The sequence below is a fragment of the Bidens hawaiensis genome, unplaced genomic scaffold (genome assembly GCF_021521415.1).
Source record: "Bidens hawaiensis isolate Kalapana, Puna unplaced genomic scaffold, B.hawaiensis_p1.1 tig00033563_1, whole genome shotgun sequence".
In the NCBI taxonomy this organism is placed as follows: domain Eukaryota; kingdom Viridiplantae; phylum Streptophyta; class Magnoliopsida; order Asterales; family Asteraceae; genus Bidens; species Bidens hawaiensis.
In genome coordinates, this window is record NW_027495766.1 from 189,748 (window position 1) to 215,827 (window position 26,080).

The following is a 26,080-nucleotide window of genomic DNA, read 5'->3' on the forward strand; positions in this document are numbered from 1 at the left end:
CTCATCCGGCTTGCAACATCGGTTAGGCGGAAGGGATAACGTACAGTCGAACCAGAACTCCAGATAGACGCCACTCACCAAGAGCGTCACCGAGATATTCGCCACTGAGGAGCTCCCATGGCCAAAGGCTCCAATAATCCGACATCGTCACAATGCTGATCGGAGCAAATACTGTGACTTTCACAGGACAAAAGGCCACAACACTGAAGAATGCACAGACGTAAAGGACATGGTCGAAGCATTTGTCAGAGATAGGACGCTCGCGCACCTCGTGGCGCAATGAACGCTGAGCAGGCTGATGCGTGTAGAACCCCAGTTGGGGAAAACACGAATAAAATTGCAGCTTCAATGTTGGAGAATACATACTGCGTAAACAACGAGATCCCGAACCAGGTGCATATCGGCTCGATGGCACTCCCATCCAAACAACATGGAAGGGAGCTCAATTACACAGTTTGCATGTAGATCAATTCCAAATTTGTAAAGAAAAGGCCCAGAGCCACTTCTAATGGAAATGATTCTCCTTAGAACATCGACGCTGATGATTTTACATTTATACTTATGAACTTTCAACACTGATATGCCGGTTTTCACCGCATAATTACGTGGAAAGTCGTTGCGTGGGGAAGGCGGCAAAACCCGCATAAACCCAAAAAACGGAAACCTTCACGCAGGTCAGTTAAGGGTAAAGTTCAGTCATCCCACTAAATGAAAGTGCCGGTCTATCCGTACGAATCATGATAGAGGAAACTGAACACTAACCTATTAACAACCGCGCGTCGAACGGTTAATTTATTCAACACGGATATGCCGGTTTTCACCGCATAATTACGTGGAAAGTCGTTGCGTGGGGAAGGCGGCAAAACCCGCATAAACCCAAAAAACGGCAAACCTTCACGCAGGTCAGTTAAAGGTAAAGTTCAGTCATCCCACTAAATGAAAGTGCCGGTCCTAACCGCACGAATCATGGTAGAGGAAACTGAACACTAACCTATTAACAACCGCGCGTCGAACGGTTAATTTATTCAACACTGATGCCGGTTTTAACCGCATAATTACGTGGAAAGTCGTTGCGTGGGGAAGGCGGCAAAACCCGCATAAACCCAAAAAACTGCAAACCTTCACGCAGGTCAGTCATAGGTAAACTTTGGTCATCCAACTAAATGAAAGTGCCGGTCCTAACCGCACAAATCATGAGAGGAAACCGAACATATTCACAACCGCGCGTCGAACGGTTAACTTATTCAAAATACTTTAGAAAATTTCTAACAGAAGGATGAGGAAAACCTCCACGCAGGTCAGATATAGGTAAAGTTTAGCCATCCTACTAAGTGCAAGTGACGGTCATACCCGCACAATCACGAAAGAGGAAGCAAAACTTCAACCTATTATCTACCACGTTCAAATGTTAACTTATCCTAAACACTTAGAAATTTCTAAAAAGATGAGGAAAACCTCCACGCAGGTCAGATGTAGGTAAAGTTTAGCCATCCTACTAAGTGCAAGTGACGGTCCTACCCGAACAATCACGAAAGAGGAAGCAAAACTTCAACCTATTATATACCACGTTCAAAGGTTAACTTATTCTAAACACTTGGAAAATTGCTAATTTAAACTAAAGTATGCATGAGCAAGTCATAACGTTTATAAAGCAAGTAATCCAGTGAAAGTAGCGGTCTTACCAGCACAAAGATTTATATTTCATAATATTCATTACAAGAATGGCTGGGTAACTACCCGCCTACAAGAATATAAATCTATACAAGCTAAACCTATCCTAACAGTGGGAAGGGATCTTCAGGATCAAGCTTCAGGGCCACTTCCACTTGGACCAGCACCATCAGTAGAGCGTGGCGGTTCAAGGAAAGCTTTAAGGATAGCTAGCCCATCATCAGCAGCGGCAACTTCGTTTACCTTCTCCATCACCGGATGCGGGAAGGCGGCATACTGATTCACTGCTTGGTCGTATACAGCTTCAGTATCCACATCAAATAAAGCGAAGTTGGAAGGCGGGATGCCAACGAACCCTAGACCAAGCAGGAAGCCGGCCTTTTCCCCATCCTCATGAGAAGCGTTGAGGGCTGCGCTCATGGCATCGTCGTATGATGTGTCCGTGAAGACTCGATGCACAACCTACAAAAATAAAGAAAATACAAGTATCAAAACCTTTTCTATTTACAAAGAAAAGCGTGAAGACATTATGAAGCTAAGCTTACCTGAGACAACGCTTCTCGAAGAAGCCATTCCTTGGCAACCAGAGCCTCCTGGAGGGCGGCTTGAGCTTGGTTACGGGCGCGTTCGGCTTCACTTTTATTGAGGTTGGCAAGCAACACTTCCTTTGCAGCAGCCTCTTCAACGCCCTTTAGCTTCCGCTCAGTGTGGTCAAGCACGCCCCTCTGGTCCAAGATCTCTTGGAGCTTTTTGGCGTCTTCCATCGCCAAGGCATCATGAGCCTGTTGGAGCGCCTCTAGTTTGGCTTTAAGTTCCTCATTCTCGAGGCGTAAAGGCTCAGCAACAGCTTCAGCCTTGGTGGCCCTCTCGGTTGCGTTCCGTGCAGTTTCCTTAGCCAGCCGAAGCTGTTCGTTAACAGCTTGGGCAGCCTTGGAACGGGCCTCGAGACGGGCCTGAACTTCAACCTCGAGGGCCTTGAAGACCTTCTCCTTTTCCGCAGCCACTGCGGTAAGTCTCTTGTTCTCCTCCCGGACAGCCCGCGCCTGAGCTACTTCTTGAATGCGAGCTGCTTTTAACTTGTCGTTTTCACGACAAAGCAGCTCGACGCGCGGCTGCATCCGGGCCAGGAGAACCCGAAGCTCATTGGTTAGCCTACCCTCCTGGTAGCTAGCCATGGCTTCCCCCAACGCACCACTGGGAGCTGCGTGAAGAGCCCACTCCACGCACTCCACAGGTGTGCGAAGGGTTGTTCCTCGGCGGATGTTCCATCGTGGAACATACACTTCATTGGAATCCGACACTGCAAAAAACAAAAAGCAGTTAGGAAAAGATGATATAAAAAAAAAAAGGGCCAAAAGAACCCTACGCACCTGTAGGGTCAACAACAGGCCGATAGCCGCCAAACCCATCACCTGAACCCAAGGGAAATCCATCCAAGAGGTCAGGCAGATGGGAAGGAGGCAGAGGTTGGCGAGAAGCCCCAAGCATACCTGAAGGATCGGCTGTAGCTGCCGACGTCGGAGGCATGGAGGCCGCCGCGGTAGAAACCAACGGAGGTGAACTCACCGGAGGTGAACTCACAACCGTGGTCGCCGCTGCGGAATGCGCAGAAAAAGTAACCGCCGGCTCAGTGAAATATGCGGTAAATATGGCACTGACAGCCGGCGGTGATGTTATCACAGTTGGAACAGTTGGCTCAACGGGGTGAGCAACTGAACCAACGGAAGCAGGCGCAGCCGCCTGGGTCGTCGCCTCAGGTAGGCTGACCAAGCCTACCGTCATGGGTCCGGAGGTACTCCTCCCCGCTCCACCCTGGAATGCGGTAGCATCCACGCCTGCGCAAAGAAGATAAGTATTAATGATGGAAAGCTACGAAGTTAAAAAAAAAGGAAGTTTGTACTTACGGGTTTTCTTGAGCCTAAAAGTGCGGACAGGCGGGGACGAGCCCAATGGAGCCGGCCTCTTTACGCCGCTCACCGTCGTCATCCGGGGCTCTCCGGAGGTGACAGTCGCAGCCTCCGGAGCAGTAGTCCTATCACCACCCGGGTTCCCCGCCACCTCCTCGCTCTCGGTCTCTGAATCAGACCGAGGCACCGGATCGGCAGTGGAGGCCTTCGCCTTTCCCTTCCCGCCGGCAGCCTTCTTCTTCCGCACCAACGGAGGACCATCTGCGGATTCCTCATCAGAACACAAGATTAGAGGAATTCCAGCAGAGGTTTCAGCATTGAGGGGTCGAGGGTTGAATAACGCCTTACCTGGCCGCCTGGCGCTCAGGATCTCGTGGCCTGCGGGTAGACCTCCACGAACCGATCCGCCGTCTGTTCAAGGATGGGCAACTCGTTCTATCAGCCTCCCGCGGATACAAGAGCGACTGCAAGTCGTTCCCCTCTGAAATAAAAGAAAAACAGTTAGAAGACAAACCTATACAAACAAAGAAGACAGAGCATACCGTAAGGAACAGAGTTCAAACCGTATTCAAGGACGATCGGGATCTTTTGCGCCTCCGCATCCTTCCACACCCGGCTCATCCCGAGCATCACCATCCCGGACTCCGCAAACCGGTAAACCGGAGATTGGACTCGGGATATCTTTGAGAACCATTCCGCCTCCAGGTAGTTGGAGGCGTGAAGGCTGGGGAGTGCTTGCCCATTCTTGAACTTCATGGCAAGGGGGATGGCGCGAGCGGAGATATAAAAGAACTCCCGCTTCCATGAACGAAGACTGCGCTCGGTTGCGCAAATCTTCAAACCCTTGATCCTGGTTATCAGAGTATACCACCCCTGGATGCACCTCCAAGAGTAGAAGGTCATCAGGCGGTCGACGAAGGGCTCAACGCCCAGAATCCGGCACACCCACTCGAAGTGGCGAATCTTCGCGATCGCCATCGGGTACACCTCGGTCAGGTGTACACCGTGCCTCTCTAGGACACGGTACACAAACTTTGTCAAAGGGAACCTAAGATTCCCATAGACAAAGAATGCGGCATATACCCCGATCTTGCCTCTGGGGGCATCATACACCGTCTGATGAGGTTCAGGAAACTCAGGCTCGAGAGACTCGAGCATGAACTTCCTGACGATGTACTGATATAGATCGACAGGCAGAACACACTGGCACTCGCCAGCAGTACTCTTGTCATCGGCGTACACCCCAGCCTCCTGGGCTGTAGCCTCAAGATCGTGAGAAGACATCTTGCACGTATGAAGAAGAGAACGATTTCAAGGGAATGCTCGACTGAAAAGGTGTGTGTTCGCCGGAAATCGTTTTGAAGATGAAGAGAAAAGTGAAAGTGTGGATTACAAAGGACCCTCTCCCCTTTTATATACTAATCGCAATTAATGCGATGAATTTAATGCGGAAGAGAGAGAAATCGAAGGTGCAATGAAACTATGACACGTGGCAAAAAGCAAGCTGGCAACAGCTGTTGAAAGGACGCGTGCCATTAATTTCGCGGCCACGCGCCCGAAAAATCGCGCCCACACGCCTGAAAAAGCGTCTGGAATGACCAGGTACTGTCACGTCACCATAACTTCCTGCACGTCCTGACACAGTCAGAAGAAACCGTCGCACGACGTTTCAACAGTTTGGACTGTTCTTATCCTTTCACCAACTCTTCGAATTTCAAAAAATCAAAAAGATTCAAAAGTAAGCGGGAAAATACCCCTTACCTTGGCAACCAAGTAACTGTAAGACAGGTGCGAGTACAATGTTAAGGCAAAACCCTTCACATACTTAGCACCTGCAGGGAATTGAAGCCAAGAATACCTTGGCGACCAAGTAACTATAAGACGGGTGCGGGTACAGTGTTAAGGCAAAACCTTTCACATACCTAGCACCCGCAGGGAATTGACGCCAGGAATACCTTGGCAACCAAGTAACTATAAGACGGGTGCAGGTACAGTGTTAAGGCAAAACCCTTTACATACCTAGCACCCGCAGGGAATTGACGCCAGGAATACCTTGGCAACCAAGTAACTATAAGACGGGTGCGGGTACAGTGTCAAGGCAAAACCCTTCACATACTTAGCACCCGCAGGGAATTGACGCAAGGAATACCTTGGAAGTAAAGTAACCGTAAGACGAGTGCGGGTACAGTGTCAAGGCAAAACCCTTCACATACCTAGCGCTCCGCAGGGAATTGAAACCAAGAAGGATCTTCTGGGCAATGCTTGCGGAAACGGGAATAACATCCCCGCATAGCGGGAACGTCGAGAACTACATTGTTTGAAGCTCCAGGATGGAATTGGTGGTTTTAACATAATTGATCACTATGTTCAAAACTACCAAAACCTCATGGAGAATCCACACAAGTAGGACTCAACGCTCCTGACTTGCGAGGAGGTTACAGACCTACCCGCATCATACCCAAAGATCAAGCAGGAAAGTCGGGAATTTCTGCAAGTGACATAAGGACTTCCGCGGGAAGAATCCCCATGGAAAACCTTAAAACTAAACCCTTTTCAAAACCCTTTGCTTAAGTCCAAAAGTTCACCTCACTTTATTAAACATTCATGAGAAGAACATTGGACTGGGGGGACTTGAAGAGGTAGGTCCCAGCAGAGCCCAGTTGGACCCGCAGGACTCACCTTGAAGAGAGACGTCTGCGCAGAAACCAACTGGATCCGCAGGACCCACCATGCTCAGAGACGTGACGTCCTTACGCGCAGTACGCAAGCTGTTCCCGCAGGAAATGCCTCCCAATGGTGAAGTACTCCGCCTGTTCCCGCAGCTGCGGATACAAGCCATCAGGGAAGGCCACCCGCGCAGCAAGGCTACACGCACAAGGCACTTAGCTCTCAATAATTCAGTTGTCACCTGAAGGAATGAGCAAAGCCGGGAACAATCCCGCACAAAGGTGGGAGGGGGAATACTCCCGCCCAAATAAGCCAGTCCGTACGATACGGGAAGATCTTTTGTACTGTACCTGACGAGGTATGGGCAAAAGATCTGACCAAAGATACGACAGCTCATTGACAACAGTATGGCGAGCAGCATGCTCTTGTACTGTATGTCACTATTAGCCGCTGCCTACTCACCAACTCCTGTCATACCACGTGCATAGCCGGCAGTTGGTGGAAAAGGAATAGTACACAGCAGGCCTGGTCACTGTCAGCCGCTGCCTACCCACCAACTACCAGCATGGCACGTGCGTAGGCCACAGTTGGTAGAACAGGAATACTATTCAGCCGGCTATACCTTCTTGGAAACCTACATTCGGCTATAAATACCCCAAATTGTATGATCATCTCATCTTATCATATACAGTCTCGTATCTTACATATTATACCTGATATCTGCTCTAGCAATCTCTTAATATACATTTATATTCAAGAGCAATCTAGTCTGATTCTCACGCCGGAGGGTGGTCACAAGGAGGTACCCCCCCTTCTCAGTGACAAGCTCACGGTGTCTGTTTTGCAGGTTATCAGAAGAACCATCTTTATCGGGTCTAACCCCTCGTGGGAAACATCTATTTAACCCCCGGTTATCCGTAATCTGCCCGGGGCCGATTAGTGTTTCTTCAGGGGGGTTGAGGTCTACTTCTCTCCACCAAATCACATGCAAACACACACATTAATATAACTTTTCTTTTATTTAAACATTAGTTAAAGGGTGCTTTAGTTAAACCGAATGTCTACGTAAAAGAACTTGTGATCTTGACCTAGTTGGTTGATCGCTCTTATTATGAAGAGGTGTTGAGCACTCAATTGTTGGATTTTAATGACATGGGATTGAAGTATTGAACTACACCTAGAGTTGACTAACAAGCAACGAACTATATTACTAGTTTGGTGTAAGTATAGCTAAATGCAAGAACAAACCGCCTCACCTTTTGAAAATGTTTTTGAACTTTTCGCATTATATCATTTTCCCCCCTGTTTTATATATATTTATTGTCTTTTAATAATTACACTAATCTTGAAACAATTGTTACATATGTTACTCTTTGATAAATCCATGGTTATGTTGTGTTCTCTCTAAGAAGCTCTCACTTTGCTTTTATGACTTTTATTTTATACATTAAAATGTAAATATTTGAGGTTATCATATTCTTTAGTGTCAATAAACAATTATGAGGTAGTTCATGAATAAAGTTGCCACAAGATACTACAATTAGATATCTAGGAACACAACATATATCGATTGATTTACCTTTATCACGATTGATTTACCTTTATCACATATGCAGAGGAAGTTTATATAAGTGGTACTTGGCATCTACACTTGATTCCTAGAATTTAATCTCATTTAGCATTATCACACTCAAAACGATTTTATCAATAATTCGTACCAAACAGTCAGGTTTATCAAATTATAATTTGATCATCAAATACTTATTCTTATAACTTTAAGGGAGTTTGACCTTATTGTCAATAATTCTAGTTTTTTAACCGAATTGATGATGAGATGATTATCATGTTGGTGAAGTTATTAATCAACGTTGCAAATCAACTAGAGTTTTAGAAAAAGTTCTTGCAGTCCGGCCATCGGGTTTAATAATTTTTAAAATACAGATTTAAGTCCGGCTTCGACCCCGGGCAGAAGGCTAGTTTAGTTAAAATATTTAAGTGTTTCTTACTAGGGAGTCATTACTTGTAAAGTAAAATTTTGAATATAACTGGAGTAAGGAGAAGTGTAATTGCTTAGGCGGTATATGTTTTTTTGAAAAAAGCTCTACGGAAGCTCTTCTGTCTGTGCCGCACAGACATGAGCTTCTGCAAAGTGTTTGTTTTCTCGCAGACGATTCATTAAAAAACACATGCGCATGCTCCTCTTGGTACATATCTGGCCCAGCCCCTTTTTACCTCTTTTAACATCTTTCTAACCTCATAAACGATTGTTCTCCTTCACATACTCTCAACCCTAGCCACCACCCCTCACTCCTCCACAGGCGTCGCCCCTCCACAACCCTACTCCACCGATCGAAATCTAATACTTGAGGGCTTGAGGCATAAACCTGTTGTACCCTGCTTTGCTACTTCTCATCCCCACTGCCTGCCGTCTTTTCCGAAATTCGACGTTGACTATAAGTGAAATTAACAGCCTTCGAGTTTTTTATTTGCTAACATTTTCTCATGATGAGATTGAAATTAGTCATTAAGTTTTTGTGTATTTGAAAGTTGAAATCAATATAAAGGGGCAATTTCATATATACCCTTACAAATATTGAAAATATCATATATATATATATATATACCCATGCAAAACTAAAAATATCATATATGCCCTCACAAACTTATTAAATATCATATATATCCATTTCATTAAAAACAAGTTAAAAAATGACCATATAACCCTGGTTCGATTATATGCGATAAAAGGCTTACAACGTAGAACATTCGATGCGATAAACCTTCGAAGGGTTTGCAATTTTGAAGAACTGGCGAGAGACGATTTGGTTGTTGTCCAATATGAGAAATGTCGATCAAAATTTAAATAATAACAAAGGGTACAAACACGTTATGTAATGGAAATGAGAAGAATGGTCTATTCGTTAAAAAATGGGCATATATGAAAGTTGAAATTTTAGAAAAATAACGATAAAATTGTCATTTTTTAAATTGTTATTAATGAATAGGGGTATTTATGATACTTTAACTATTTTATAAGGACATATATGATATTTTAAGTTTTGATGGGGTATATATGATATTTATAATGTTTGTAAAGGTATATATATGAAATCAATAATATATAAAAAAATGTTATTGTTGTTTAATGAATATTATTTCAGTGTTGGATAGCTATTATTTAAATTTCAATGTTAAAAAACTCTTTTAAGTTTAAAAGTTTGGTATATTTAAATTTCAGTTTATTTTGATAGTCTGCAGAAATTACAAAACAGTCTTCATATTACATATTGCAAACCTTTGGTCCACCTCTTCTTCTATGGAGGTCTACAGATGTGATTCACGATACATTTTACCTTTTAAAAAACAAATTTCACCTTAGACAATCATACTCGTAAATAGATAAGAAGAATTATGTTAAATACAATACATCATTGAACAGACATACAGATCAATGAAAAGTTCTCATAAAAACAATTTTTTTAATTTTATTTTCACCTAAGCAACAAATTATGTTAAATACAATACATCAATATTGGACAGAATATGTTATGTTTGTCACCTTGGATTTGTGAGATACTTATGCAACTTATGATTTCTAATAACTATTTGGTTAGGTTTCAATAAAGATAACCATTGAGCTGTATGGGGTATCGAACAAATGGATAATTGCTTGTATTGATCAATCACATGATGGAACTTTCAACAATAAGCATATTGAATAATTTCCAAACGAATGGTGTGATTAACTCATATTGATAGGATTAGGATAACTAGATACTCCATACTAATATTCCAATTCATAAAGGGTAAAATTTGTAGGTCAGTGTGTAATTTAGACAAAGTCGATCACACGTACAGGTTATGATTAGCAAAGGTGAAAGCCACTATAATATGGTGACGGGCTAGAGTTTAACTGACGCATATTTATCGTCATGGCCGGTTGGAGCCTTGGAGGGTAGGGCCGGTCGGACCGTCGGCCGGGACACGTAATTTTTAGGGGCCAAAATTTTTTGTATCTACATTTTTTATATATACATTTAAAAATATAAAACTTATAAAATATAAATTGCTCTTTACCATCTTATAGTTTTTGGGTCTGAAATTTTTTTTTATCCATAATCTATTTAATCAAATTAAATTATTGGGCCTAAACTAAAACTCAAAACTAAAAAAAATAAATGAAAACCTGATGCAAAATAAATGAAATAGCGGTTGATTGAAATTTCTCTTTGGTTCCTTCCTTCTTTGCAAATGCTAAACAACGGCCAACCCAACCGACCACCACTGTTGGTTCGTTGGTAACCACCAGACTCCTCCTCAGTTGACCAAGCTAGCCACCAAGGACCAAGCTATTTTTTTTTCCAATGTTAGGAGAGTTTCACGAATCCATTGGTTAATCGTTAGTTATTACGTTATTTGACTTTATGATATATTTTTCTATGTTTATTGTTATAACATTAAGCCTCGTTTAAAAAAATTACCTTATATATTTCGTTACTCGTTAAGGCTATGGGCCTTTTTATTTCGGTTCGGCCGAGGCATTTAAATTCTCGGAGACGGCCCTGTTTATCGTATTCAGCAAGTTTAAGTGACGTTCTCTAATGAATCCAAGAGTTTAGTCATTTAGTTTAAGTGACGTTCTCTAATGAATTCAAGAGTTTAGTCATTTTATGATTTCCCACATTGAGAAACAAGTATCTTAGCGATAAAGCCACTCTAGGGAAAGAGTTTAGCCTAAGTAAATACCACGATTACTCTTTGATTAAACCTTCATTTGCAACAGTTAACTTTAACGCATCACTAGTACAATTATTATATATAATAATTAAGAAGTTTGGCGACGTAAACGTTGTCTCACGTGGTTTGTCGGCCTCTTTATTTTAAATTAGTGTCGGTTCGCTGCCGTAAAATACGGGATTTTTTTACCGTTGATACCGTCAAATTGTTTCCCCCAAATTCGCGTCAGCTCGCGATCGCACCCTAAGGTTTTTTTTTTCCGCGAGTTTTTTTTGTCCATCAATTCTAGATGAATTCGCGTCAGGTCACGGCCATAACGCGCATATATTTTTTGTTTTCGCCACGGTTTTTTTTATGTAAATATGTTAATGTGTTGTATTTTAAGTGTTGACGAATTAACTTATTGCTTTAATTTCGGTGTCATAACCTGATACCAACTGAACTCGTGTCGGTTCACCACCACAACACATGGTTCTCTGCGTACAATTTAGTGCCGACAACTTCGATTCCGACTGAATTCGTGTTAGTTCGCAAACGCAACGTGCAGGTTTTTTTATCACTTTTTTTGTCCCTCGATTCCAGAATCAACGAATTCGTATCAGTTCACAACTACAACGTTCGTGTTTTTTTTGTTCGCCACGTTTTTAATATATTTTAAATATGTTAAGTTGTTGTATTTGGATGTGTACATATTTATGATTTGCTTTATTTTTTGCTTCATAACTAGATACCAACCAAAGTGTATCGGTTCGTAACCGCAACGCATGTTTTGTTTTGTTATGTTAATTTGTTGTATTTTTGCGTAAACAAAGTTATTTTTTTATTTTTTTTGGGTGGGGGGGGGTTATTATTGGTTTCGTAACCCGACACCGATCGAATTCACCTCGACTCGCAGACGCACTGCACGATTTAATAAGTTGTACGGATACGACTGTCAACACATCAGCCCGACGCAACGCGCCGGGAATCTTCCTAGTTGGTTCACATCTAAGCAATAATGAACAAATCCAAGCATCCAATGCTTCAAAACAGGGGTGGCAATTGTGAGTTACTAGGGTTAGTATGGGTTTAAGACTTAAATGTGTTTGTTATTTTAGTTCTATTGGATTAACTTGTCGATCGATGAAATAACGTTAGAGATTAAACGAGTTAGGTGACGCATGAGTGCGGACTCAATTTAATTCTAAATGTTACCTGGGTTTTATAATAACACTGGGTTTATTATTTAAGCAATTGAGCTTAAGTTTTATATAAAGTAGGCTTAATTAATTTATTGGCCTCATATATGAGAATTATTTGGGCAAAATCATAATCGATGTTTTTATTCCCTTGTTGGTATGGCTCTCTCAATCGAACATATACAGAAAAGGAAAATTGTTACTGTTCTCTCTCTGGTTCATCATCAAAGCATCACATAACATTAAAAATTCAATTTTATATGCAGAATTCTCTGTCTTATCCGATAAATTATTGTGTAACTCATTATACATTTTATTTAAACCCATATCAATTATAATGAGTCGCATCTAAGCTACCTCCATGAATTTGATTCTCGCTTCTTGCCCCTAGTTGCACTACACAATGATTAGCTACATGATATGCTTCCTTTATCTTATTCCATTTCAAATATTTTACGTTATATTTATGTTGGCCATATCATGCTTAAGAGCGGCCAGAGCCATGATTTATATGCTATAATACAACCTATACAAAATGTGAAGTTATCAAAACTATAATACGTATGGAATAAGAAACGTGTACATTTTCTTATACACCCAGTGTATATCAATATTTTAGCTTATGGAGAGATTTGTTGTGTACAAAGTAAATTATACGTCAAGTGTCACAAATTATAGTATTCATGAGCAACTAGACGGAATATCCTTGTATGACAATATATCCACATCAAATATGCGACATTAATAACTGTCACATGATGTAAACACTACCGAAAATCCTATGTCCCAAGCATGGCATAAGAACATGCATAGTACAACTATAACATATCCATGTGTCACACCCCGCCAAGGCGGAAACGCGAGTGCGTGACGTCATGTATATCGTAAGCATATGATTATCGTCAACATACATGTATTAGGATACCAACAGTTTAAAAAGCGTTTATAAAACATAACTTGTTTTGAAATAAACTAGTTAAATACAAAATTGGGATTTCTCGTATATGACCCTAAATATCAATAGGATTATACAAGAAAAACCCCTCCAAAAGGTATCCTAATTATGCCTTGAGGTCCCGTCTTCATGATTCCTTACGTGCTTGTTAATTCCCTGAAAAACATACGTTTTAAAAAGTCAATACAATGGTTGGTGAGTTCACAGGTTCTGAGACTCGATATGAAATCACGTTATTCATATAGCATTGAATCAGTTCACAAATAAGTATACGACAATCTGTTGAAACAAATATGATGATCCTCCGTAGACTAGCTAAATCTACGAATTAATATGACGAACCCTGAGCCTATAACCAAACCACGACTTATATCCTTTTGCCCTGTTCAAATCTCACAGATGGAATATACGCACCCTGTTTCGATGCAATATCGGAGGTTAGAGCGACTAACCTAAAATAGGGGGAAATGTCAATGTCAATAGTACTATTCGTATATTCCTGTGGCTAACTCCGTTAGCTAATGGTTATAGTATGCAAGCAAGGGACTTATAGCACTACATACTTCAACTCATGTTCGCATAAGGATTGGGTGTTTTGTTTCTAATTATCATATATAAAAGCAGTTGTGTATGTTTTCTACCCCCGAATTTATAAAACAATAAAAGGGGGTTGTGAAACTCACCTCGTACGTTTAGTGTTCAATTCGTTAGCAATTTCAGTTTGGACCTGGGTCCGCTGCCTTCACACGTCCTAAACGCGTATGGTCAGTTAGTTACCGTTATCGACTCGCAAGTCGGTTTATGCTAGTCGTTTTCACCCAACTAGCCGTTTCGTATTATATTTGTGTCGGTTGCTTTCACCAACCAGACGTTTCGTTTATTACGTTTGTTTCGGTTGCTTTCACCAACCAGACGTTTCGTTTGATAGAGTAATAAATAAATATATATTAAAGTCATATATTTATTTCTAAGTATTGTCGTTTTTTTTTCTTTTAAGTTGCGACAAATATTATAGTAAAAAGAATGTAACTATATTTTCGTTCATAACTATCCCAAACCACTTTTGTATACCGTTTCGGTCGTTTAACTCGTAAAAACTTTTATTTTTACGTCTATTTTGTATATATATTTCTTCAAAAATATATATCTATGTAGCAATAACTGATTTGCCACAAAGTGTCGTTATTACAAATAATATTTATTATTTGTCGTTTTATAACATAACCCTTATTTTATTTAAAAATCATATTTAGGCTTAATAAAACTAGATCATTACAATCTCAACATGGAAATCTACAAAAGCTTATATCTTATTTACTCAAAGTATCAAAAACACGTTTTGACTTTTAAATATAGTTTTTCTATTAAAAATCACATGTACTCATTTGAACATATTTTCTTCAACAAGTTTATTTGCATTTATCGTCACCAATTTCACACAGTTTCCCAAGTAACTGTTTTATTAAACCAATAACTCTTGTTTTACTCGTTTATCCTCTCATATCCAAACTTTATATATTTTTATTCATTTTCCAAACATCTTTCAAATAACCTACTTGTACATATAAATATTTTATACAAAAATTCATCTTTTTAACATGAGAGGGTATAATATTTTTAGGACTTTATTAACACAATTTAAGTTAATATTTCATAATCACCATTTATATTCAAACGAACCTTTTTTAACTAGTATTTAAACACCATGATCATACCTCAAGTTTTATATATAAACTTTTTCAAATTCTTAATCAAACTCATATTTATCAAGTTTAAGCCTAAGTTTTAGCATCATTAAACATATTAGTTAGTATTTTGATCGTTGGGTGTTAGATCGAGCTAGCATAAACATAAACATGTAAAGATAGTTTTAGAAAAAATTAGCTCACAAATCTCTAAGATTCGGGTTTGTTTTAGGATGATGAACCAAGAAAAACTTGAGCTAGTTCCCGCTTCCTAATGCTCGGCCCGCCAACTTCACGTTCCTAGTTGTTTCTTTAGATTGAAAACCGTTAATGGGCTCGGCGTGACCGGTTTCCGGTAAGAGACCGAAGAGCGTTTCGGGCCGGGTTCGGGTCTAATAGCGGACTGTAGCGGTTTGAAGCAATGGATAGGTGATGCTCCGATCGTGAGTGATGTGTCGATGGGGGTGGTTCCAGTAGCACGATGATGGTGAGAGGTAATTACCGGTGGAGACGGGTTGACGGTGGCGTATTCCGGTGGTGTCACCGTCACGTTGCGGTGGCGTTATGGTGTAACGAAGATGGAGCGGGAAGAAGTTTGGTGGTGTAGGGCTGTAACCGTGAAGGAGAGGAGGTGGTTTGCTAATGGTTACGGAGTTGATTGTTAGTGGTTGTTAAGGTGGTGGTAGTAAGTTGCGAAAGGAGGTGCAGGTGGTGATGGGGTGTCGCGAGACAAAGGTGAAAGTGGCGATGATGGTGGTGGATATGGTCGCGGCTGGTTGTACCGACGGGGTTGTCTTGATGACCGATGCACAAGAAACAGAGGAAGATCAAGGTTGGTATTTGTTGTGTGTTGCTTTGTTTTCTTGAATTTGTATATAAAGAATGCAACCCAACCATGGCATGTCTTATACAATGATGATAGGGTAGGTGGTTGATTGAAACACTAGTTTGAAATTTGGAATGGTTAGAGCTGCTTGTGTCGGCATATCAATCAAGTAAAAAAGGTGAAATGGTGTTTGACCTTTACTTGTTATTACTTTGTGATCTAGATTTGAAAATAAAAACATGAACGACTAAACTGGGCTTTCAAGTAAAATAAAGTTCTCCATGGTATTCAATTCAATACTCATGAGTAAACATGTGATATGGGAATTTGTATTTGGTCTAATCGTAGGGGTGTAATGAAATTACTACTACTATATATTATGCACTTATATCTATATATGTTTAACGGTTTAGTTATCAAAGTGTTGAAGAAAATAACGAGCTCACATATTCTTAGTGTATAATTTTACGTGTTCATGCGTATATACATATATTTACCCATTTACGAATATAGCTCGTTACCCATAAATGATTATTTATGAGACCTACGTTTATTTGAGCATAAATATAATACTTGAACAAAATATTTATTATTCTCGCCTATAATTTTTATTAGATTTTCCATCAATGTTTGTATGCCTTTGAGTCGGTAATATTTCACGAAATAGGTTCGCTAAAATAATAATAAATGCTCAAAAAAAAATATCAATTCGTTTTCATTCATAATATTTCTTTCTTTCAAAATAATTATAAAATATATTCGTATAATATGAAGTCAAACCTTATAGGTTCCTTAAATACGTTAGAGTTATCACCAACGCTCGTATCCGTCGGATAACATCCGATAGTTCGAGTAATTTAAATAAAAAGAAATTACTTATACACAATGTACCATGCATACGCAACCTATGCTAGACTCGACACTGTTAAACTTACAAATAATAATAATAATAATAATAATAATAATAATCAAGAGGGAGTTAATGTAACAAAATCATAATTAAGCATTGCACGGAATCGGATCCCTTTAGCGGGGTGTTACACCATGCATCACATGAAACCACAAACACGTTAAAAGACATGCATATCTAGCCAATAATGCTTTAAAGACACCGCACAATACTTGCATAAGAAACATGTCTTGATCAACAACGCCGTCTACCATAATTAAGAAATTGCGTATTCAAAGTGAATATAAAAAGCCATATGAGAGTTGTATATAGGATATAGTGCATGCTTTTAGTACTATGCTCACCATGACGGCATGACACATGAACCAACATTCGATTGAAACGAGGAAATAACATTCAAATGCATTCAAACACAATCTTTATAACTACCTTAAGTTTAATCCAACATTCGATTAGATGAACATTCAAACTAGTTCTAGGTAAAAAGTATAAAATGCCACATATATACAATACTTATTTAATACATGATTATTATGTATTTCATGCAAATGATTTTATGCTTAAACCGAACTTATCATTAAACACTATTTTAAGTAACTTATCTTAAAGAATATACTCGTTAAAATTAAAATTTTAAGTCATGTAACAACATTAGTCACACTTCAGGACTTGATTTTAACTAATTATTTAATATGAACTCGTTAAAAGTTTAAATCCAATCTAACTTAACTGTATTCAAGCTCGAGTCTAACATTTTTCTTTATAATATAACAAATAATGTTACATTTTATATGAAAAAAAAAACAAATAACATATGATATGAAATTGTCATTACAATATATCAAATTAATTATAAATTCATATAAACAAAGAAAAATTACCCACCAACCAAACTTAACCTTTAGATTTTCTTTTAAAGACTAATACACTTTCTAATCTACCCTTAAATTAAAATTTTGTTTTGATAACGACAACACTTCATATCAATAAATAAAAAGAAAAAACCTTATCAACTCCTTTAAATACACTCTTAAATTAGACTAAACTCAAACTCAACTTAACAACTTTAAGGTTTTCTACTCCACTCACTATACTTACATTTTATTTTTTTTAAATAGCATTAAACTAGATATCATTATAATAACAATCTACTAAAACAAGTTAATGAACCGTAAAAGAGTAGCAATATTTCTTTTTCAACAGCGTTTAGAAATACATATCCCCAATACTCGACTGAACATTTATAAGACATGCAATTTTAACCCTCTAATACTGGCTCACCCGAAAACACCGTAAGAAAGAAAACCATAATTGTAGGAAAACATAAGTTAGATTTCGAACCTAAGACTTCTATAATTCTAAGTCTTAACCATCACCTTCATGTCATTGGACTAGAAGTTAAATCAGAAAATCAATATTTCTAGAAATTGCAAATCATTCATCCCAAACAATTTTAACACCCAAAATTTTTATTTGATTTATAGAAAAACAAGAAAAAAAAGAGCATTTACAAGACCACATGTGTTGCATGCTTGATGTTCTCTACTTTTGAGTGGCAGTTTCATCACTCACATATTCAAATTAATAATTATAATAATAAAGTTTTAAGACCCAAAAAAAAAAAAACAAATTGAAGAGAGAGAAAAAAAAACAAGAGACACCGATACCAAGCAAGCATCACACACACAACACAATTTCATCGCAAATTTCATCTCTTAGAAATAGAAGAATCTCTTATTAATAATAATAATAATCCGATTTTCTCTTCCTTTTGTCCTAAAATCCCCAATCCATCACTCAATCCAATAAACGATTTCATTTCATTTGACAGGTTTTGATAATATTATTTGAAGTCTGATTAGATAAGGCAGATGCTAGACTGACGGATCTGAGAGCCAATCGATTCGTAATAATAATAATAATAATAATAATAATAATAATAATAATAATAATAATAATAATAATAATAATAATAATAATAATATTAGGTTTCGTTCCTGTGGTGAACCATTCGTTTCCGATCCTATCGGTTTTGCAGTTCCCGAGGTACGATCTATTTCTCTCTCGATTCATTTCTGTGTTTTCAAATAAATAAAATAATTCTGGTTGATTTTTTTACAGTAAGTGGAGAATGTTTAGAGTGTAGATGCTGCTTGATAATTGGATGAACTAGCTATGTGTGTTTTTAAATAATAATTGTGGTTAGTTTTTACAGTAATCGGTGAATGTTTCGAGTGTAGATGTTTGATTATCAGATGAACTTGCTATGCGTGTTTTTATTATAATGTTTGAGACCTTGTGGTTAATTTTGACAGTAATTGTAGAATGTTTCGATTGTGGATGCCGTTTGATTATTATCAGATGAACTAGCTATGTGTGATTTCTATGGTTTTTGAAATGTTGTGGTTAATTTTTTACAGTAATTGGAGAATGTTTCGAGTGTAGAGTGAATGAACTAGCTATATGTGTTTTTAGTTTGTGTTTTGAAATGTTTTGTGGTTAATTTTTACGGTAATAGGAGAACTTTTTGAGTGTAGATATTGTTTGTTGATTGAATGAACCAGCTTATGTGTTTTTTTAATTTGTGTTCGAAATGTTGTGGTTAGTTTTTACGGTAACCGGAGAATGTTTTGAGTGTAGATGTTGCTTGATTATTGATTGAACTAGCTTTAAATCGTTTAATCTGGAATTACATGATCGATTTCAGACTAGTTTAATTTTTTTTGTTTCTATATATATATATACATGATTAAGATAGGTTTTGAAGGCTTAATTTGGTTGGATTGAAATGTGATGTATTTTGTTTGTTTACTATCTCTGCGGAATAGATTTGTTGTCCCCAGTAGAATCAAAACCCTAGAGCGTTGAGTGTAGAATCTGCATAAATATCTAGTTTTGCTAAAAATACTACTTTTGTTTTCGCATATAATGTTATGCTTTCAAAGTAAGCAACTTTTCACTTATTTGAATAAATATTTGTTTATGTAGGGTTGCATGGGGAAGATGAGGTGGATATAAATTGCATGGGTGAGGATGCCACAACTGCGTAGTGGGGCCCGTAGATCAAAACGGATTGGAGATCTTCAGCAAGGCGCAGCTCAACCTGTTGAAGAAGCTGAAAACATTGCTCAAACCCGAACAACGAGAAGGAAAACCGGTGGTGGAAGAGGACGAGGAAGGGGTAATGCTGCAGCTGTAGGGAAAGGGAGGCCAGCTGGCGGTAGAGGTAGAGGCGGCGCTAAGTTGATTGATTTAGACGCTGAACCACCTTGTGACGTTGTTCCAAACGCAGTTGTTGAACCGGTTGCTAACGGTGTTGGTGATAATAATATCGGTATGGAGGGTGGAAGTGTGGATAGAATAGTGGGAGTTGAAGAAGAAGGAAATGCAACTCCTGTGCCTGATAGGGTAATATTGAACATTGAATATTTAATAAAGCATAGTTTATTAACAATCGTTTGTATGGTTCATAAATGCAATTATATTTTAATTTGATGTAGGTACAAGTGGCAAATTCGCCTATTTATAAGACGGAAAGGAAGTTGGGAAGGGTGGTTTTGGGCAGGTCTATGTTGGTAGGAGGGTGACAGGTGGCAGTGGTAGAACGGGCCCAGATGCAGTTGAGGTATGCTATCTAAGCTTGTAAATGAACCGGATGAACACGAATGGGCCATATTCATTCTCGTTCGTTTAACTCTAACTGAACAAACTATTGTGGACGACAATTAAATGAACGAGGTTTTCTTGTTCGTGTTTGTGACATTGCTCGTTAAGAAAATTAGAGTGTTTGTGTTTGTTTGTTTTGTTAGTAGTATAAACGAATGATTCACGTACATGGACGAACATACAAAATGAACAATCATGACTGAGCGAATACCAATTAAAAATAAGTGTGAACATCAAACTGTCGGGTCTAACGTTAATAAATCTAGACTAAATTGGGGACACAAAATTTAACAGAATTTTGTATACAAACTTAAATAGACGTAAACTAAGAAACATTGATGAACGTAAATGAACGACTGTAAATAAGTGTAAATGAACGAATGGGGCATGCGTTAATGTTCGTTTGTTTATTAAATAAACGAACTATCCGTTGGACAGTTCTCAAATGTTTACTAAACGTTTGCTTTGGTTTGTTCATGATAACCTATGATATCTAACGTTTATTTTGTTTCTTGTTTTTACTTCTTTTATAGGTAGCATTGAAGTTTGAGCATCGTAATAGTAAAGGTTGCAACTACGGGCCTCCTTACGAGTGGCAAGTGTACAGGTACATGTCAAACCCTAATTGTTTTTAACTTTTAAAAGTGGTCTTTAGGGTTTATTATTATGATCTAATTTATGTACATTTATAATGCAAAAAGTTCATTAAACGGATGTTACGGGATTCCATGGGTCCACTACAAGGGTTGACAAGGCGATTTCTACATTCTGGTGAGTTTTGATTTTAAACATTTCACCTTAATGGCCCACGTAATTTCCCGAAAGTTTAAGATGATAAATTCAATCTTTATCAGGTCATGGACATGCTCGGACCGAGTCTTTGGGATGTTTGGAATACTCTAGGCCAGTCGTAAGCTGAATAATATTTTAATCCCATTGTTGTGCATAAAGTTTTGTTTTTGTTGTTACTTGTGAATCAGTTTTAAATTAATTTGTTTCACAGGATGGCACCAAATATGGTAGCTTGCATTGCTGTTGAGGCGATATCTATTCTTGAAAAACTTCACTCAAAAGGGTAAGATTTAAGATTTATTTACCTGCCTTATATCTATATGTTACATGGTAGAACATAATTTATATGCTTCATTTTTTGTTTAACAAAATAACTGTTTTACGTTATGGTTTGTGCACGAAGATGTGAAACCGGAAAACTTTTTACTTGGCCAACCTGGATCGGTTGATGAGAAGAAGCTATATCTTATTGATCTTGGTTTAGGTACAGTGTTGTTTTAATGTAGATTATACTGCGAGCTTTATTTGAGTATTATTAGTTATTAGCATAATTAATACATATAATATTTTGTTGTTTCAGCTTCAAAGTGGAGAGAGTCATCATCTAATAGGCATGTTGAATATGATCAACGCCCGGATATATTCAGGTTTGTGGATTTTGAATTCAGTTTTATATTTGTTTTAATCAATAAAGACCGTTTTATCTATTGATTTAACTTATTTGACAGGGGTACAATAAGATACGCGAGTGTACACGCGCATTTAGGTCGTACGGGTAGTAGAAGGGATGACCTGGAATCATTAGCTTACACATTAATTTTTCTAATAAAAGGAAGGTTACCATGGCAAGGCTACCAAGTAAGTTGAAGTTGACTCGTTTCGCTACATTAGTATTATTATTATTATTGCTATTGTTGTGGTTATTATTATTATTATTATTATAATTTATCATGTTGCTTAATTATTAATCTGAATGTTTTAGGGTGACAATAAGAGTTTCCTTGTTTGTAAAAAGAAAATGGCGACTTCACCTGAACTCATGTGTTGCTTTTGTCCCGCTCCGTTTAAACAATTTCTTGAAGCGGTTACAAATATGAAATTTGATGAAGAACCGAATTATGCTAAGCTTATTTCTTTCTTTGATTCCTTGATTGAACCCGTTACATCTTTGAGACCGATCAGGATTGATGGAGCTCTTAAGGTTCTATTTTTTTCTTTTGTTTAAATTGATTATCCATTTTCTTATATGATTTATATATTTGTACTTTTTTAGTTATTTCCTGACATGTTTCTGTTTTACTAGGTTGGACAAAAACGAGGTAGATTGCTAATAAATTTAGAAGAAGACGAACAACCGAAGAAGAAAGTGCGTGTAGGTAGCCCCACTTCGCAATGGGTATCATTTTACAATGCGCGCCGCCCAATGAAGCAAAGGTAGGTTTATTTATTTAATAAACAAACAACATAGACAATTTTTTTTGTTCATTAAGTTAAACGAACGAACATGAACGCTTGTCTCGTTTGCTCATTATGTTCGTTAAAGGTCGTTCATTAAAATTCGTTTATGCTCGTTTGTTTACATTTTTTAAGTTTGTTCGTTAACATGTTCATTTAATTTTTACAATTTAGTTTTGTTTTGCTAACATTTTTTACCCAATCAATTGTCAACGTTTCCTTCATTGGTTTTGGTGGGGTCATTTTTGACCCAATCCATTTTTTACATTTTTTACGTCTAACCACCTATCTTATAGCCTTCGTGAACCGCTCATTTATATTGTTAACAAACGAACATAAACGAACAAGAACACACTCATTTTCTTAACGAACGGACGCAGAAAGAAAACCATGTTCGTTTTATATATGTGTTTGATTATTTGTTCATTTAAAGTTAAAACGGACAAAGAATAACAGCTTCATTTGCTAACCATTCATGTATGTTGTTAACAAACTAACAAACATAAACGAACGCAAACACCTTCATTTTCTTAATGCACGAACACGAACAGCCTTGTTTGTTTAATTGTTTGTGTTTTATCATTTGTTCAGTAAAAGTTAAATGAACGAAAACTAGCACGCTCTGTTCGTGTTTGTTTAGTTTATTTACAGGCCTAATTATATATTCATGTATACTGGTAACTTAAAAGTATTTTAAAAAGGAAAGCAATCTTTATAGCAATACACAGTTATAAAGAATCAAGGAAAGATAATTGACTTAGGTCATTGATTTTATCATATATTATTTTAATGTATCATTGATTTTATCAGTAAAACATTACTATAGAGGGGAGGAAGGGTAGAGGCCGACCTAAATTGACTTGGGATGAGAGGATTAGGCATGATTCGCTAGACTTAAACCTCTCTGAGGACATGGTTGAGGATAGGAATTCTTGGAGACGTAGAATTAAGGTTAATGATTTCTAGGGAGAAACTAGTAACTTAGGGGCTTCTCTTTACCTTATTTTGGTCACACGCCATTATGTTATTCTCATTTCTTATATATATATATATATATATATATATATATATATATATATATTTGGGAGTTTATCCTTACTATTTCAATATATCTATATATTATTATCATTATTATTACTAAGTGTATTATTAATTATATTGCTGTTGAACTTGGATTCTCATACATATGATTTTTAGAGTTGAGGGTCTCTTTGAAGCCACCTCTCTATTCTATTGGATAGAGGTACGGTGTGCCTACATCCCACCCTCCCCAGACCCTACTTATAGCTTTGCTATTGGTGGGATTTTTCACTGGGTATGATTGGTTGATTGATTGATCATTTGATTATTTAATAACACCTTGATAATTATTTTTTTAATCATTTTTGCACAGATATCATTACAATGTTGCAGATTTGAGACTAAGTCAACATGTAGAGAAGGGTAACGAAGACGGTTTATACATAAGCTGTGTTGCTTCTGCTTCAAATCTGTGGGCCCTAATTATGGATGCGGGAACTGGTTTTTGCTCTCAAGTTTATGAACTCTCACCTGTCTTCCTCAACAAGGTTTTTATTAATTCTATAGCTCCTTTTTTCATATTAAACGACTTTAAATTATAAATAACTAATAAGAATTTATATATTCATCAGGACTGGATTATGGAACAATGGGAAAAGAATTATTACATCAGTTCAATTGCTGGTGCTGCCAATGGAAGCTCGTTAGTTGTTATGTCTAAAGGTTAGAAAGTTTTGTTTAATAGTTTGTGATTTCTTATAGATAATAAGGGACGGGTTTATATATGTCATTTTGTATCTGTTTGTTATTTCAGGAACACCTTACACACAACAGTCGTATAAAGTGAGCGAGTCGTTTCCGTTCAAGTGGATTAGTAAAAAGTGGAAAGAAGGTTTTCACGTGACTTCTATGACGACAGCTGGCAATCGTTGGGGCGTTGTTATGTCCAGAAACTCTGGATTCTCTGACCAGGTTTGACCATGACTTATTATTATACTTTTAGCATTCTTAAGTCATTTCTACTCTCATGATAAGCGAGTGCATGTACTTCATTTTTTTAACTTGTCAAATGAGAAAAATAAATAAATTGACTAAAAAGGAAACGGATTGAATTTCTTTATTCAATAGATTATATCATTTTTGTAATAACGTGAGCTGACAAGTTTGACTTATTTATTTATGGTAGTTTTGATTTAAAAAAAAAATTTCAGACGTCTCAAATAAAAAGGTTTAATTCTGCTAAAAAGGGAACGGACTGAACAGGTCAGACACATCACATTGAGCTATGTTTTGTAACAATGTCTTTTGGGCTTAAACTGAACCTAAAACCGAAAATTCAGTTTTGAGGTTTTTCTAACCGTTCTGTTTCTGTTCCGTTCGGGTTCACTTTTGTTTGTTCGGTTTTACCTCCGTGCTTGAAGTTTTTGGGTTAAAATTAGTGAATTTGTGCTTAAATCTCTTCGTTAATTAATACTTAATTGATTAGTATACGTTTAGGATAAACTATTTTTTGGTAACATTATTTATTTAAGTTCTCGTAAAATACTTAAATTCGGTTTGGCTTGATTTTTTTTTTGCTTTTCATTACACGTAAGACTGAAACCAAACCAAAAATTCGGTGTTTGCGAAAACATAAAACCATATTGTTGGTTTTTGTTTGGGTTAGATTATTTCTATTTGTTTTCTTTTGGTATTGTAATCATAAATAATGAATTTTATATTTGTAAAACAAAATAAAAACTTTCTCAACTTGACCTTTTACCGTCCTTATGAAAAAACTTGCCCATTTTGGCCCACTGCTGATGTCATTGATCTCATGTTGTGGAGCTTGATTTCCTGTACCCGAGTGAAGGAATACACCGTAGATGGGAGAATGGGTACAGGATAACATCTATGGCTGCCACACCTGATCAGGCTGCTTTCATACTCAGCATCCCAAGACGCAAAGTGATGGATGAAACCCAGGAAACTTTAAGAACATCCTCCTTTCCAAGCACTCATGTTAAGGTACAAGTGTATTATGATACAAACTTTCTTTGCAAGTACAAATTTTGCTAACACCGGTTTTATACTCATTTTTCTAGGAAAAATGGTCAAAGAATCTTTACATCGCGTCCATGTTACGGTCGGACCGTTTGTTGAAGGGTGTGGGAAGTGCACTTCATTGGGCTTATTTTGGTTGGGATTGCTGTATGCTGAATGTATATCGTTTTATTAGCTGTGGTGTGAAAAGTTGATAATTGAAGTGAAATGATGAAAGAAATGGAAGAAAGGATACCGATAAAAGCTAGAGATATGTGTGCCATAAATTAAGAATATGTGGTTTGTAGCCGGCTTGGTTTGGTTTGTAACTTCTGTACTTGAAATGATTAATGGGATGGCGGAATTAAAAATCGTTCTATTTATAATGTTTTGGTGATTGTGATTGCGATTGTTATGTTTGGTTGTTTGTTTTGAGTAAAACATGCTCTTTTATTTGGGTTACGGTTTATGATTCCCTCCTGGCTTGTTTGAACGCTAACAATACGTGCCAGTGGTGTTGCACTTTACGCAGCTTGTGCTGAACTTGTATGGGTAAGCTGTGTACATTTAATACAAGGTCAACTCAGCA

The 26,080-nt window shown here is 37.7% G+C and overlaps 1 pseudogene across 1 annotated transcript; it reads left to right on the forward strand.

The window, feature by feature from the left end:
* Positions 1–18,536: 18,536 nt before the first annotated feature.
* Positions 18,537–25,748, forward strand: LOC143585097 (casein kinase 1-like protein HD16; annotated as a pseudogene). The gene is made up of 17 exons (XR_013144492.1): positions 18,537–18,582; positions 19,525–19,944; positions 20,037–20,161; positions 20,736–20,809; positions 20,904–20,973; positions 21,057–21,112; positions 21,206–21,276; positions 21,383–21,478; positions 21,575–21,641; positions 21,723–21,852; positions 21,977–22,195; positions 22,298–22,428; positions 23,843–24,017; positions 24,102–24,192; positions 24,284–24,441; positions 25,288–25,476; positions 25,554–25,748. The product of XR_013144492.1 is annotated as a casein kinase 1-like protein HD16 (transcript).
* Positions 25,749–26,080: the final 332 nt, after the last annotated feature.